This window comes from Zonotrichia albicollis, chromosome 4 (genome assembly GCF_047830755.1).
Source record: "Zonotrichia albicollis isolate bZonAlb1 chromosome 4, bZonAlb1.hap1, whole genome shotgun sequence".
Classification (NCBI taxonomy): Eukaryota; Metazoa; Chordata; class Aves; order Passeriformes; family Passerellidae; genus Zonotrichia; species Zonotrichia albicollis.
Genome location: NC_133822.1, coordinates 65,518,213 through 65,533,731, shown reverse-complemented (window position 1 = coordinate 65,533,731; position 15,519 = coordinate 65,518,213). Strand labels below are relative to the sequence as shown.

At 36.7% G+C, this 15,519-nt stretch overlaps 2 long non-coding RNA genes across 4 annotated transcripts in view; one reads left to right on the top strand and one right to left on the bottom strand.

Annotated features, from left to right (window-relative positions):
• The window catches only part of LOC113458588 (uncharacterized), a 183,106-nt gene extending 174,135 nt beyond the window's left edge, over window positions 1–8,971 (bottom strand). For all 3 annotated transcript variants that reach the window (XR_012580112.1, XR_012580113.1, XR_012580114.1), the window contains exons 1-2: window positions 8,725–8,971; window positions 6,686–8,617 (exon numbers count right to left, since the gene is read on the bottom strand). This is a non-coding gene — a long non-coding RNA (uncharacterized LOC113458588). The remainder of the gene's footprint in view (window positions 1–6,685; window positions 8,618–8,724) is intronic.
• The window catches only part of LOC113458589 (uncharacterized), a 38,117-nt gene that overhangs the window by 7,020 nt on the left and 15,578 nt on the right, over window positions 1–15,519 (top strand). The window lies entirely within an intron of this gene.

Genomic DNA, 15,519 nt, shown 5'->3' with positions numbered 1-15,519 from the left:
TTTTCTCCTTATACCAGTGTGAATTAGGGTTGGGTTTGGTAAAATCCCACAATTTTTTTCCATCTTTAAGAACATTTCCATTGTGTTTGTTTCGAAGAGAGAGGAGAGTGTGAAGGGCACAGGGACTGTGAAAAGACCATCGTTTTTCCAAATACCCTAGGTTTTGTCCTTTCTTTTTACTCCAGAAACAATGTTGTTTATGTCAGCATTGTATTAATCATGTTGATATATCTCTTGTAGTATGATAACTAGCACATACTTGAAAACCTAATTCAAAAAAGGATATACCCTGCACTAAGTCTCTCACTTATGTAAATGGAATATCTTTATACAATACTATCATTGGTATTGTAAATAATATAAAATGACTGTTAAACTGTAAGTAATCTAATTGGAAAGAAAATAGGGGAAAACAAAAAGGATAAGTTTGGCCTTTGCCTCCTCTTGAATACTTGGTGTCTTACCAGAAGCCCTGACCATAACACCCTTCTGAGTATGAAGTTAAGGTGCCCAATGCTCAGCCATTCAGCAGATCTGGGCTGCCAGAGTAGTGAAATGGATCTCCAAAACACCAAACCACTGGAGAGTATCTGTTGTGTGGCCTGGAGCTGCTCTGTCCTGGTGATGGAGCATGTCTCACTGCTCTGATGACACACACTTTCCTCCACAGCCTGAATTCCTCAAGTGCAAAAGTCAGCAAAAGCCAGAATGAAATAGATTATGCTGTCGCCCATGTTGATGATCTATGATGACTTTGAAGCATGGTGAGGCAGAGACTGAAGCATCAAGCCCTTGAATACCTATGTGAAAGGATTATATGAGCTATCACAGACAAAAGACTAGGCTCAAATGTACAAAGACATCCAGAGTTAAGGCTATGATAATGTATATATACCACAAAGAAGTTCTCCCAAAATGTTGAAACACTGTGCTTCCAGCCTGTCATATTAATTCTTTTCTTCTATAAAAGGTTTTATTTTTTAAGATAGTGTATAAGACCAGATGGTTAGGTGATTTAGGATGGTTGACACCATCTGTGAATCTGGTCTGTAGTTTGTTCTGAAGCTGCACTAAGGAAGTCAGCTGGGTTTTGGTCTCTTTATCCCCTTATGTGTAACCTTTGTTTCTACTTTGTTTTGGCTTTGTAAGAGAATGAGAAGGTTTTACTACCTAACAAAGAAAGCTTTGACTGGGACCCAGCTAGGAGAGTCCAAAATTAATGTTCTCAACAACGATGCTTTGTTCTCTGAATCTTTTACTTTTTCAGATGGAAGAAAGCTAAATAAAACCTGGATAGGGCTATTCTAAAGAACTAAATGCCAACATTTGATTAACTACATTTTTGCTTGTTTTTGTGGAACATGATTCACGCAATCACTTTCTGAAAGTCTGCTCTCAGCCTCTTGGCTAATTTCAACACAAGTTGATAGGGGAAAAACACTTAGAGATAACTACCTTTTCATAAGTTTTGTTCAAATAGGTACTTGCGTAAAGGAAATGGGTCCTGAAAGTGTTTGAAGTGAACATGAGATCACATAATAGTTCAGACTGGACCAGAGCTCATGAAATCAACTGGTCTAATTCCCTGCTCAGAGCACACCTAACCAAGTCAACTTGTCTAGTTGAGTCTTGAACAATTGCAAAGGTGGAGATGCCATACTCTCTCTGCATGGTCTGTCCCTGTATTTGGCTATCCTGATGATTTAAGAAATTAATCTTAATATACAATGGAAAATTCCAGTGCTCTAACTGATGTCTTTCACCTCTTGTCCCGTTGCTCCACCTCCAAGAAAGGTCTGGCTCTGTCTTCCCTGTATCCTCTGACCAGATGATTATGGAATCATCGAGTCATTTAGGATAGATAGTATCTTTACAATCAAGTCCAGTCATTAACCTAATATGGTCAAGCCTGTCACTGGATTACATACCTGAGCACCATGTCTGCATATCTTTTAAATACCTGCAAGAATGATGATTCCAATGTTTTTCTGGAAAGCCTATTCCAATGTTTGAAGAAACTTTTTCTAGTATACAATCTAAATCTCTCCTGGTGTAACTTGAGGCTGCTTTCCATCATCCCTTCACTTACTTAGGAGGAAAGATCAACTCCCATTTCACCACAACCTCCTTTCAGGTAATTGTAGAGAGGGAGGAGGTCTCCCCTGAACTTCCTTTTCTCCAGACTCAACATCCCCAGCTGCCTCAGCTTCTCCTCATAGGACTTGTACTCCAGACCCTTCACCAGCTCTGTTGCTCTGCTTAGAGCACTGCAGTGGAAATTCTTTTTTCATATACAATTTGTATTTTTTTCATATACAATTTTTTTCTCATTTACAATTCAGTGTTAGCACATACTGAGCAGAGCTGTTTGAGAAATATAGTAATTACAAATAAAATCTCTGATATAAATAATTTTGTTTAGCAGCAAGTGTGAAAAATTTTAAATAGTAGGAGAACTAACAGATTCTTCAGATTTGTGCTCATGCATCCAGAAATTAAAATTAATTTTAACACAAATGCAGAAACATACATCTAGAATATTTGCCTTTTTTTTTCTAAGAGGCTCCTGACCTGTAAATATTTGAAGACTATGAACCAACAAACACCAATCATGTACACAAATGGACATGATTGAAATAAACAATTCAGTGTTAATCAAATGCATGACAGCTGAATTCTGTGTATGAATTGTTGCCAGTTTAGAAGGGATTCAGAACTGATTTTTGAACATATGCTTTTCAGAACTGAGTGAAAAGATGCAAATGGTGTGGCCACTAGACAAAAATGGACAAATAACACTTAGGAATGGAAGAGATTAACAAATTTATCAGCTGTGGTAAATAATTTGGGAAAACCCGAGTAAGGTATTTTTACTATGATAAATCCCAAGATTCTTCATGGATCTTGGATGAGCTGTCCTTGATCTGCTCAAGTACAGTACATAAGAATCTGAACCACGTGTTTTAAACTCAGACTTTAGAGAATGTTTCAAAATGGACTAAATAAACAACTCCTCCTACTAAATGGAATTATTTTTCTTGTAGAAGCAATCCTATCAATAATACAACTAATTTTAGTGAGATAAGGTGAAACAGGAAAAGGAAACAGTTCATTACTCATAATAAAAGTATCATTAGCATAAACAGTTCAGCAGTCATTAATCTTTTAGTGTAGTCATTGTATTGTAATATGATACTGTTGCTGAAATACAGCTGAACAGGTACAATGCTTGTAAGCTCTCAAATACATATCTTTGGGTAAGGTCATGAAGAGGCAAAGCCAGCTTATGAGTACTTCAAGAGAAACTTCTTTACTCAGTTTTGTGTCTCTATTTTAATGATGCTTGCAATGGAAATGACTAAATGTCTGCAGTGGATATTTCCATACTATGCTGGAACATTGGAAGACCATTCTCATCCATATGATATGTGATATAAAAATACTCAAATAATTGCCTTTACAAAATAACTATTGTCATTTTTACTGCAGGTGCTATTTTCATTTCACTTTTACTTTGTTTATTTTACTTTTGGCATTATATTTATTTGGCTGTGAATTTTCCTGAAATTGTACATGAAGTGCAATTTAGACTCTCACAATGGAATCTGACTGAGTAAGAGTTCAGCAACATATTTTTGATTTTTACTTTGTTCCTAAAGTAGTTAATAGTCAAGGTCCAAGTATGCTGAATTACATAAGTGAAATAAAAGGAGCAGTAGTATTTACAAGTTGGTGTATTATTTAGACAATTATTGCTACTTGCTTACATGTTTAGATACTCCCCTATGGCTTACAAAATAAAACTTCACAATGGAGTAATATTTCTCTGCCTTTGATTAGCCAAACAAAAGACAAGGAATGAAGAGCTAATGTTTTATTTCAGTACTCATCAAGATTTAGCTTGCCAAACCTGAGTCTGCATTAACTTGACTTCTGGTCATCACTACTGAACACATTGCAAATCAATATTTTCTGAGCTCTGTCATGGTTCTAAGGTTGTCTGTGAGAATGAAAACCTCATAAAACTCATAATGAAGGGTCTGGAAGCCTCTTCTCACCCTCAGTATTCATATTACTTCTTTATTTCCACACCTGGTGAAGAGAGTAATCACTAGGAACTCTGCAGGAGCTTTTTCAATCCCTGCAATGCCTTTTGACATTGCAATCAAAACAAAATTTTTGAGACAAACTTGAAAATAACCTGTACACTTTTCTGTAAAATGTTAATGCTATTTTTAAGCAGAAAGTGGAATTAAATTTATATATTACAGAGATAAAAGCCTTAACTAATGCTTGGATAAATCCCACTCCTGTTCACATAAAGGACAATTTATTGAAGCCATGACCATATGCTGTTTAAAGACCAGCCAAGCAAGGAGCTAGAGGCCTTCATGACTGCATAGAGGAGAAGTAAATAAGGAACATGGTTAATATTTTTCATTTTGTATAAAAAATAGTTTGAATTATACTTTTTAGGGGGATTTTCTTGAAAACAGGGAGACTAAAGAGTGGGTTACCAGATTCTGTGTCTCATTAACTTAAGCAAATAAATTTTGCAGTATATTTTGTAAACAGAATTATTAAAGAAATGTCTTTTGTATTCAGGAGGTCTTTGGATAATTGTATAGAATCTCACTTCTCTGAAAATTAGAAAACTTTAATTTGAAGTCTAAATATACAATTGGATTAATTGTTTCCAGCTGTTGCTATAAAAATAATTTAATTTAGTAATTTTGACCCACTTCCAGTAAATCTCATAAGTGTATACAAAGAAATCATGTCAGCTGTGTTCAAGGTGAAAAACACAAAATGTTTTCACAGCTCTCATAAGAAAGGATTTCCACTTTTATCATCATAAAGGATGTTCCTCATCCATCTTTCATTCTGAATTTGTCTTTACTGACTGGTGAGATTTTTTTATTCAGTACTCCTCAAGCTGGACGAATCCTGGAAATGTCAACAGTCCTGAACTGTGCTGCATATGGTCCAGCTTATGGACCCTGATGTCATCTGTTTTCCAGTTGCACAAAGCCAGCAACTCCCAGTGATTCTCTGGTCAATGAATATACACAAGGGCATCCTTTCAAACATTTGTTTTCAAATTTTGTACTCACAGATCATAGCAGAAACTCCAAGTTAGTAGTGACAAAAGTCCAAATTCAACCTGCCTCACAATAAACACCTGTCATCAAAATGAACTCAGGAGAGTAAATGTCCTTGTTTAATCAAAAATAAACTCAAGCCACTTTAAAAGATGGTGTAAAGGGAATTTTTCTATAAATTATTTACGACAAGAGAATTTTTTGAATCATTTTTCAGTCTACCATCTAGTCTGACATACTCATAAGTCTCTCAATGGTTCTGAAAATATCTAGAAACTGTTTAAAATTGTTCTCCTTCTCTTCCTACTTTATTTTTATGCTGCATAAACTTTTCTTTGATTTTTTTCACCATGAGATCTTGGGAAGGAATAGTGAGAATCAGTGTTTCTTGTAAGGGAAAGGTCCTGGAGGGAAACTGGAAGCTACTGAAGAAACACTCTGGAATACAAAGCGCAGGATATGTCCTTTGAAGAGAAAAACAAACAAGCAAACAAAACAGAGAAACTGAAATTTTAGAGAAAGGAGTTCTTAATGTTGCTGGCCACTGATAAAAGTCTTCTGCTTCAGAGTTTTAAAATATTGTCATATTTGGCACCGTTCAATAGCTCTAATTTGGTCATTAAATTCCTTTCACCTTTGCCCTCTCCTAATGATTGTGACAAAATGATGTCTGCAATCAGTAAGGCTCAATCGTTGTGGGAATGATTTGAATAAACAATCAAGTCTGCATCTCATCCATCACCTTGACTGATTTCTCTATTCCCTGTTCACCTCTTTCTGACATTTGGCAGGTCACTTGGTATAAAATATGCAAACAGTGAACTGAAGCAGCCCAAGTCTGCTGAAATATGCTGACTGAACCACTTGTCCTAAAGTAGCCATGAATCTTTGCATGGCAAGCACAGATATTTTCTGTAGTTTTTTTTTCCTTGCCACATAGGCTGGTGTGGTATTTGTCCCCTTTACATTCAGAGCACTGGCACTTACAAACCCACCTCATGTGAAGATGAGTATTATGTTAAATCTCTTGGATAAATCAAAAAATAATTTACAAAAAGGAAAGAATGGTTAGCAGAAAGAAAGATGGTAGGAGTAGAATCAAAGTACTGATGAAAACAAGTAAAGGAATGAGGTGGGAAATTAAGCTGACAGAAACATTATACATACAGTTTATTTTCTGCTTTAATGAAATTAGTAGATATCTTTAATAGGATTGAATAGGCCTAAAATTAAGTTATATTAAGGTATCTCCAGATGGATGATCTGAGTATTTCCAGGGCTCTTTGGGTGCTTACTGACACCCTGCCATACCCTGCCTCTGTCAGTGTCACTGAGCTGGCTGTACCTGCCCACAGCCAGCACACACCATCTCCCCTGCTACAGCTGCAGCACAGCTCAGCCTGGTGTGCAAGCACAAGCCTGAATCTGAGTCAGTTCAAAATGGTGTGGGCTGCAGAGGATGGTGCTGAGGCCTGGGCACACGGTCCTTTCTGCCAGCTGAGCTCTGTGCAGCAAGAGGCTCCCCTAGAAGAGCAGCAGGATATCCACTGGCAATAGCAATCTCCAAAAGAGTCAGAGCTCACCTGGAGACTCCTTAAGCTAAAATCATCTGAATGTCTCCTGGGAGATCCACAGAAAAGCATCTTTTGGGTTTTTCACCCCATTCTCCTGTCTCCTCTTTCCATGGTGCTCATTCTCATGTGCCAGCATGTTTGCATGAATTTGTGTTTCTTCCAGGCCTAGGAAAGAGAAAGAACTGAAAGAAAGAGTCAGGAAGTCTTAGTACTCAATAAACCTCAGCATAAAATCACTTTATATGATGGGCTTTTTCCTTTAGCTTCTGTAGAGAAATATGCATAATTAGGGGCAATTTGTCCTACTGTGGAATCAGGAATGACTCTTGGTATGCACAGGTGCTAGAATATATCAGTGATCACCTGGGTGACTAAAGTTCAAGAACCAGTTTTGCCTGTTTTCCACAAGAAGTCCTGATTCCAGAATTTAAAGTTTGAAGTACAAAGCCAGACTGGTTTGGGGAGAAATTAATTGTAGTTTACATTTCTAGATGTAACTCAAATTAACTTTTGCTCTTAATAGCATAGCCCAAAACTGACTACCTGCTGATTTCTGCCTTTCTTGTCTGTGTTGGTAGACTCTGTTTGAGATAGTTGCATTATAAACTAAACATTTTAAAACAAAGGAATTTCAAAATAACCCCACCAAAGGAGGGGTGCTTGGAAAGTCTTTTCCAGAGGTAATTTCCTCTATCAGCACAATCTCAGCAATGCCATTAAAGGCAATACTCATGGAGCTGCACCTCCAGTCACAGAAAACCAGGTCTGCCTCTGCAGTGGGGATGCCACATCCACACATCAGCTCAACTTCTCCTTCCCATCCCCTTGCTACCACCTGCACTTCCAACACACGACAGAAGAAAAGGATATTAAATATTTTACAGCAGAAAAAATAGATATCTATTCCCCCACCCCTTCTTTTCCAGGACACTTTCAGCCAGGCAGATGCAGCCCATCCTGTGGCTGCACAATCATCTGCATGTGAAGGAGCTGTGAATTGGGAAGACTTTTTAAACAATCTCTGAAGAAGTGACAAAAAATTAAAAATGGGATGAGCTACACCAACAGTGGCTGTATTGTTACCAAAAGTCACCAATAACAGCAAATCTTCTTTGTCTATGCCTAGATTATAGTGCAGGTACAGCCATGAACAATATGTGAAGTTGTTTTTTATGTCAATAAAGAAAGATCACATCTCTCTTTTGAATTATTTTACTTTTATTGCTGGATAATAAACCTGAACAAATTTTCATATATCAAAAAAATATGTAAATATATAAACCACAAATATTATTAAATATTTTTATACATTATTTAAAGCAAACCTGCTTTTAATCTTCAAAGTTTCTATCTCTAGGTATTTCATGATGAATTGTAATAAAAACTTATTAACAAAGGAGAAAAAATATCTACTTTTTTTGCAGATGTGTTCACAAAAGCAAAATAATAAGCTGGCAAAGTATGATATATTGTGGAAGAAGTTATATCTTCATAAAAATGACATTCGCTTTTGTTTGACAAATATTTTATTGCATGTCTCACAGCTATTAAATAATTCCCAGTTTAATTTTTGTTGTGTCCTAAACAGTCAGTAGTAAATACTGTATATTCCCTTGCTCACTTATATTTTCATCTATATTCACAAAGAAAACTTCCAGATTTTATCTTGTTTTCTTTTTCATTTTATATACAGAACCCAGTAACTTCTTACCCTAGGGCTCAGTTCTTAGGATATATGGTGACAAACTTGCAAGCAATCAGATACAACCCTGCATATCTCAGCCTCTCTTCCAGGCTAGATAACTGGAATGCATGAGCGTAAGGAAGCTCAGTGTGCACACTTATGGGCTCATTTTCCATCTCTCTTCACTTGCCATTACATATGGCCTCCTTAATCCAGCTCTGGTTCTTATCAGCTTCATCCAGAATTGTACATTATCCCTGTAAAGATACCAAAATATGAGGACTTACCTTAGCATGTCACAGGTGGATTAGTCAGGCATCAAACTGGGACATTGGGGAACCTGTGATGGCAAAACACAAATTACCTGGGACATGAGGATTGCTGTAAGCCTTAGTGGGTGTTATTACCAGTTGACACTGCACTCCTCCTGAGGCACTCATTTGCTGCGTGGAAGGGGGATAACCCTTGTAGCTGATGCTTTATTATTTTGTGAGTTTTGCACCAGACAGCAGACACTGTTGGTGTGCCTGGCTGCACCTGCCTGTGGTCAGTGTGCCAGGGCTGCGTTGAACTCAGGAGCCCCAGCTGGGAACTGCATGCCACTCTGCTTCATTTCTGGACCCTGATCAGCTGCAGGCAAGAAATAGAAACACAGCTGCTCACCACAGAGTCATCCCAGGCATGTGCAAAGCATTTGGAGAACTTTCAGGTCAAATTGGGATGCCCCTTAGTATGGGTAAGTGACTGAGCAAGGGCTTTCCAGACTGCTTCCAGTGACTTCTGTTCTGGCCATTTTTCAACATATTAGAAATGCATGTGACTTAACAGAAATAAAATAACACTGCTGAGGCAAAATGCTCAATTCACTTGATCTCAACTGAGACAAAATGAGATTCCAAATAAGTAACTAAATGGAATAAAATTTGGCAGTGATATCTGTCTTCAGTGAATTATAAACAGTGGCAAAATGCATATGGCAAGAAACTACCCCTTTTTATTCAATTTTAATATGTCTCTGTAATCTTTCCTGACCTGACCGCCTTTCTCTGGTGTGACATGGCTAAATATCTATTAGATCCAGCTGATTACCAGATTTCTATGTTACTACGTCAATTCTTAGTATAGGAATAGACTAAAATAAAGCTGGCATGTGCCAGCCTTGCAATTGCATTAGGCAAAAAATGTAATATGTCATTTATACTTAAAAATGGAGAATATTTGATGCAGCAAAGAGTCAGTCTGTCAGAAATTCAGGGTGAAGTCCGAATTGCTAGACTGGTACACTAAAACAGGGTTGCAGTGTGGCCATAGCATTTACAATCTTGTATTGGTATGCCTCATGCTGGATTTAATGTATTTTTCAATCCAAGCCTCATTGTTTTCCCTGGAGAGAAATAAATGTAGGAATGAAGGATTTTATTTTGTAAGAGGAGCAAAAAAAATGTAATGGCAGGAAGCTTCACAAGAACAGTCAGCAATTTATTCTATAGTTTATGTGTTTGAAGTCTTTCAACATCAGTTGTGCTCTGTCAACTTTAATATTTTAGAGCTCAGTCAGGTGCTCCTGGCTTGATACCAGTATCTTTAAATGTTGCTTTCATAGACTATAATGATGTAGTTTTGTAAGAAGAGAAACCAAAAAGAAGTGTTGCAGCTGTGCTAGAAAACAGATGACAGTACCTACTCAGTGTTTGTACATAATGTCATTGGGTAATTAATACTAACACCATTTCTGCTGATGGAGTGCTCTCATTACCCTATTCCTCTCCATTTCTGTTACAAGACACCACAACCTTTGTCTTACAGATAGAAAAACTGAGTGTCAAGGAAGCTTAAGTGACTTGTTTAGACCAAGCCAGTGAGTCGGCATTACTGCCAAGTGGGAAAATTACACCTTTCAAGTTTCCATGGCAGGACACAGTCTACTACAAAACATTAGGACTCTGGTCAATATTGTATAACATGTTAAAACGCTTCATTTGGTATCTGTTCTCCTTTCCAGCACACAGCACCTGAGTGACCTTGCAAAGAAGTTGTATCTTCAGCTTTTCCCACCCAACCAACAAACCAAATTCTCAGAGTACTGAATGTGTATGGCCTGAGAGTCACTGATGTTAAAGCAATTTGCATCTTCCCAGCATTTCAATGTACAGGTTATATCTGAATATGGATTTTGAAGGTTAGCTCTGGAAAAGGAGAAAACCTAAAGAAGTGTCACCTATAAATTTACTTTCAGTGGAAAGATTAGGAAGTTTAAATGCAACACCTTTTTCCAATGCCCTCCAGAAATGTGCAGTTTTAGCACATCCACCCTCGGATTTCTCTTAAAAGTTTACATTAGAAAAAGGACAAGTAAGGAAAAATGGAAATTACAGAATATAATATGATATTTACTGATTGCAGTTCAGTTTTCTGGGTAGGAAAAGATACAGTAGATCACAAGACATATTCATGGTCAGCAAAAGTTCAGTGAAATTTCTGTTATCTTAAATAAACTAGTTGTTAAAAGGTACTGCTGATAGGATTGTCAGCAAGAGGAAATTATTTTAGCTCTGTTCCAGTATTGAATTGTTGCAAATGGAAAGTACTATAACCTTGAAAACTGAGATGTTTCTTAAACCAGCAATAAAAAATATCAAAACATGGCTTTGGACAGCCTTTTAAACAGAGTTTTACATCTGAAGTTAATACCTTAGTGTCTAAGGTGGAGACATTATGGAGATAGCAGCATCTTGGCTCTGATCATTAAAAATCTAAGGAATTAATGCTGTTCAGAAATGGATTCTACTAAAGTGTCTAAACACTGGACAGTACAATCACATATATCCAGACACTTCAGTCACTTTTAAAAAATTGATATAAAGACTTAAGACCTAACTTTTGACAAAAACCCATTATTGTTTGTTCAAGAGCAAAAAGATAATATTCAAAATTAAAAATGGTGCTAAACAAAATGCACAAACCTTATTTTATAGAATGCTATTCCTAAATTTTACATCAATTACTACTAAATTCAGAGGGTCTTGGAATCACTCACCTGAGAAAAAAGGTTTTCCTATCTGTCTCTTCATGGTTTTGACTGGTAGAAGCATTGTTATAAAAACTAAATTATAAAAAAAATATATACAAAATGTATTACATATATATAAATAATAAAAAGTGCATTGCATAAGGAATATTTTTTCTAATTTATCAACATATAGCAATATAGAATATAAATGTATGGCCCTAAGATTATTTAATATGTCTATAGAGATACATTATTTTTATATATATATATATATATATATATATATATAATATATATATATATATTTATATATTTTTATATAATTTTAAAAATTACTGAAAATTTTGGTTTGTGATTCCTTGTCACTGTGAGTGCACACTGCCCATATTTATCCCAGCCCATAGTATGATTTTTCCATTCTGTTCTTTTACAGAAACTTCTAACATAGTGAAACCTCTCTACATCTCTTGTTCAGCTTCCCCCTGATTTGTTTTGGCTCTCAGCCCCACTTCAGATGTACTCTCCTCATGAGGAAAGAGCTGTGGAAAGGACATTCAGAGGTCATCTAGTCCAAGGTGGGACCTAGCAAACTGCGTCACTGCTGACATTCTTACAGATGAGGGTGATTGTGCATCCTCCCTCACAATCTGGAACTGGTGGCTGTCCCTGAGACTGAACTTCTTCCCAGGGTCTCTATTAGATTTGCACTGCTGCAAACCCATTACCTAAAATTTTCTCAACACTGGACAAGAAGAAAAAAATATTTATTTTTACTTTTCAACAACTTTTGATATTTGAGGATTATTATCACATCCCCCTGAACCTTTTTGAACAACTGTTTCCTCCAGTGTTCCCTGGCAGGCTATACCTTGTAGTGAACCCTGCTGCTCACCTCTGAGCTTGCCACAAATCCACCTCAAGTACTTCAGACCAGCCATATTAATCCAACTGCTTCTAGCCAGGGCTAATCATGGTGGAAAGATTAATTCATGCTTTGCAGCCTCTACTCCTGCTTTTAAATCCCGGCATGAAACCTGAGTTTTTTGCAATAGCACACTCTTGTTAATTGTACTCAGCTTCTGATCCACCCACCTGAGTCTTTCCTTAAGGTGCCAGCACTACACCACCTGTTCCATGAGTATTATTTGGCAGTTAATAGTTCTACCTTGTATTAGTGCATATAGAATTTGAGATATCAAACATTTCTGGATGAGGAAGACCCTTCCAAAGATCGCAGTTCAATACGTGCATTTTCCTCTTAGACTGCAGATTAATGTCAACTAAAGTTGCGGTTTTTTTGGTTTTTTTTTGGCAGCAGTCTATGGAATTTGCCTCCAGACCTTATTTCCCTAACTTGTTAATGAGAATGCTGCATGATAATCAAAAGCTACATTAGAGTCAAGATATATTGCATCTTCTGCTTTCTTCTCTCTACAAAATCTGTTCCTTTCTCATAGAAGGAAATTAGATTGATTTGACACAATTTGTACTTGACAAATCCCTGTTGGCTATTGTTCATCTCATTTGTTATCTTCAAGGTGCTTGCAGACAGTTTGATTATTTGTCCCTGTGTTTTTCCAGGAACTTGAGCTGGTTGGTCCATAATTCTCTGTTTCAGTCTTTCTCTTGTTCTATCTCCTCTTTCTCTGTCTCTCTTTTCCTCTACTCCCCCATTGCTTTCCTATTTATTAAACTAGTTATTATATTTACCCTTTCTAGTATTTTGAGTTGTCATACCTTTCTCTGAGCTCTCAAAGAAAACAGAAAACAACTTGTTTATCTAAGGTGGTTTATAGGGCTATTTGCTGCCCCTCCAAAAAAATTAAATACTGACATGTAAGGACGGAGGGCTACTCCAGTATTTACCTTCATACCTCAAGTACTTCAGTGAAGTAGATGTGGAGATTTGTTTGCATTAAGGTGTCAAACCATTTACTGGAGCAGATGAAGATGCTTTTTTCTTGTTCCACTGTTCCTGCTGAAGGACAGTGGCCTGGAAAAGAGGAAGGGCCTGGCAGGCAGAGGGATTGTTTTACACTGTTCCTGCTCCTCTAGGTACAGTGCCATGAGCCCCCAGTGTCATTAAACCACTGCTGCTCATTCCCAATTTACTGCAGCAACAGCCTCAACAAAATGGAACTACACAAATCCTTCTTGCCCTTCTGGTGACATCTGTGACTACAGTTTCCTCCCACTGACTACTGAGTCAGCTCTCCACTAGGTTTTCCACATGCTAATAATCTATTTATAGATGTTTTCTCTTTCCTCCTTGTGGTCTTTTCTGATTGTACCGCACTTCACAGCTTGGTTTTCGTAATTTCGCCCATATATACTTACACTGTTCTTTTATCCTTGTGCCTGATATACTGACCTAGTTTCAATTTCTTCATGCTTCCTTTTTGTGTTTGAGGTTAATGAAGAGCAGGAGATTTAGTCAAGCTGATCTCTTTCATAAGAAGAGCTTGTGATTGTGATCTTAATAGTGTTTCTGTGAGGAACAGCCAAATTTCCTTTTTTCTTTAGCCGTGTTCCTCAGGAGAACTAACCTAATAATTCTCTGAGGGCAGAACTTTGCTCAGAAGCTTTTAACTCCATTTATTCTCCATTACTTTTATTTAAAACAATGTGTTGTGCTTCAGATGGGACAACTGGGATGAGATGCCAAAATAAAAACAGTTAGATTAAGTCTATGAATAAAATTCAGCTGTTGCCTGTGGAATAAGCCTTCAACCTAAGTTTCTTCAGGTAGGCTCTGATTTTAAAATGTAAGAGTGTATTTCAAAAGTAAAATAAGAAGTTGTAACTCCTGATGGCTGGACTTCTCAGTTTCACAAGAAGGATGTACAAATACTAACTTTCCCTTTCAGCGTGTTTGGAAAATCAGTATTACAAGAAAGAAAGTGCAAAGTTTCCCTGCTGCAGAAAACAGCTAATGTGACTCTGCTATTTATGTTCTACATTAAGAAATCACTCTACATTTTATTCTCCCTGAAATGTGTGAATTTCTTTGAGCTTTTGTGCCTTTACAGCCGCTCTACAGCTCTAGAGGAGATCTCCTTCTAACATTAAACACCATTATGCATCGTGTAAGTTTCTTTGATGTAGGATATAATTTCAAGTATCCATATGCAGACTCATAGCTCGCAGCAGTCAGCACTGCCACTTAGAAGTTATTATCATGGGGTTCACATTTTGAAAACTTCTTTTAATCTTTGAAGTCTCTCTAGGGAAGTGACTCATGTTTCTCAATGAAAAGTTGAAATAGTAACAATCTTCTGAAAATATGATAAAGACAATTTCAATATTTTTAATGCCATTGATTACTTAAATGTATTTCAAGTCCTAATATAAGAGTTTTGAGTTTACAGTTATGGGCTAATAGATTGCCCATAGCAATTAGTTGCTCAATATGTAACTAACATCTTTTTGTTGTTGATCTGAACCCATCCAAACTATAAAAAGAACAAAAAATGAGAAAAAAAGTTACTGCTCATATACAGTCAAGACCCATGGTCACTCACAAGAGGCTGTATAGCCACTCCTGCACACAGGGGCAAGACCTTATTTACTCATCCATCAGCTTTAACAGTTGCTATAGTAAGTTGCAAATACCTAGAGTATTAAAATCAAACTTTGGAAACTCGTGATAAATTATCTAGGATTAAGAATTCTTGTTGGAGGTTAATAAGAGAAAACATATCAGACATTATGACTGATCAGAAAGGAGATTAAACTAATTTCCTTTGTTGTAAATCAGAATATTGCAACTGTGAACATTCATGAATGTTCTTACAAATTTTTTCTAGTGAGTTCCAGCCTTAATCAATCAAGTTGTAAGTGGAGACCATCAAGTATTTGACAAAACTAACATGTGTAAACACTTGAATTAGTAAAAGAATTACTCTTTTACAAATATACTTTATTGTATAAGAGAGAACTTATCACTTTAATGAATATGGATTTCTATGAGTTGTGCACATGTAAATAATAATCAGAGATCTACTTTTTGTGAGATCTTTAAATTCTCTGTAAGACAAACTATTGACCAAGGAAAACCTGAGGTAAGTATTTTCTTCAAGGGGCAATAAATATCTGTGTTCACTGGAATATAGTTAACTAAATGTGAAACTACCACAGGGTAAATGTAAT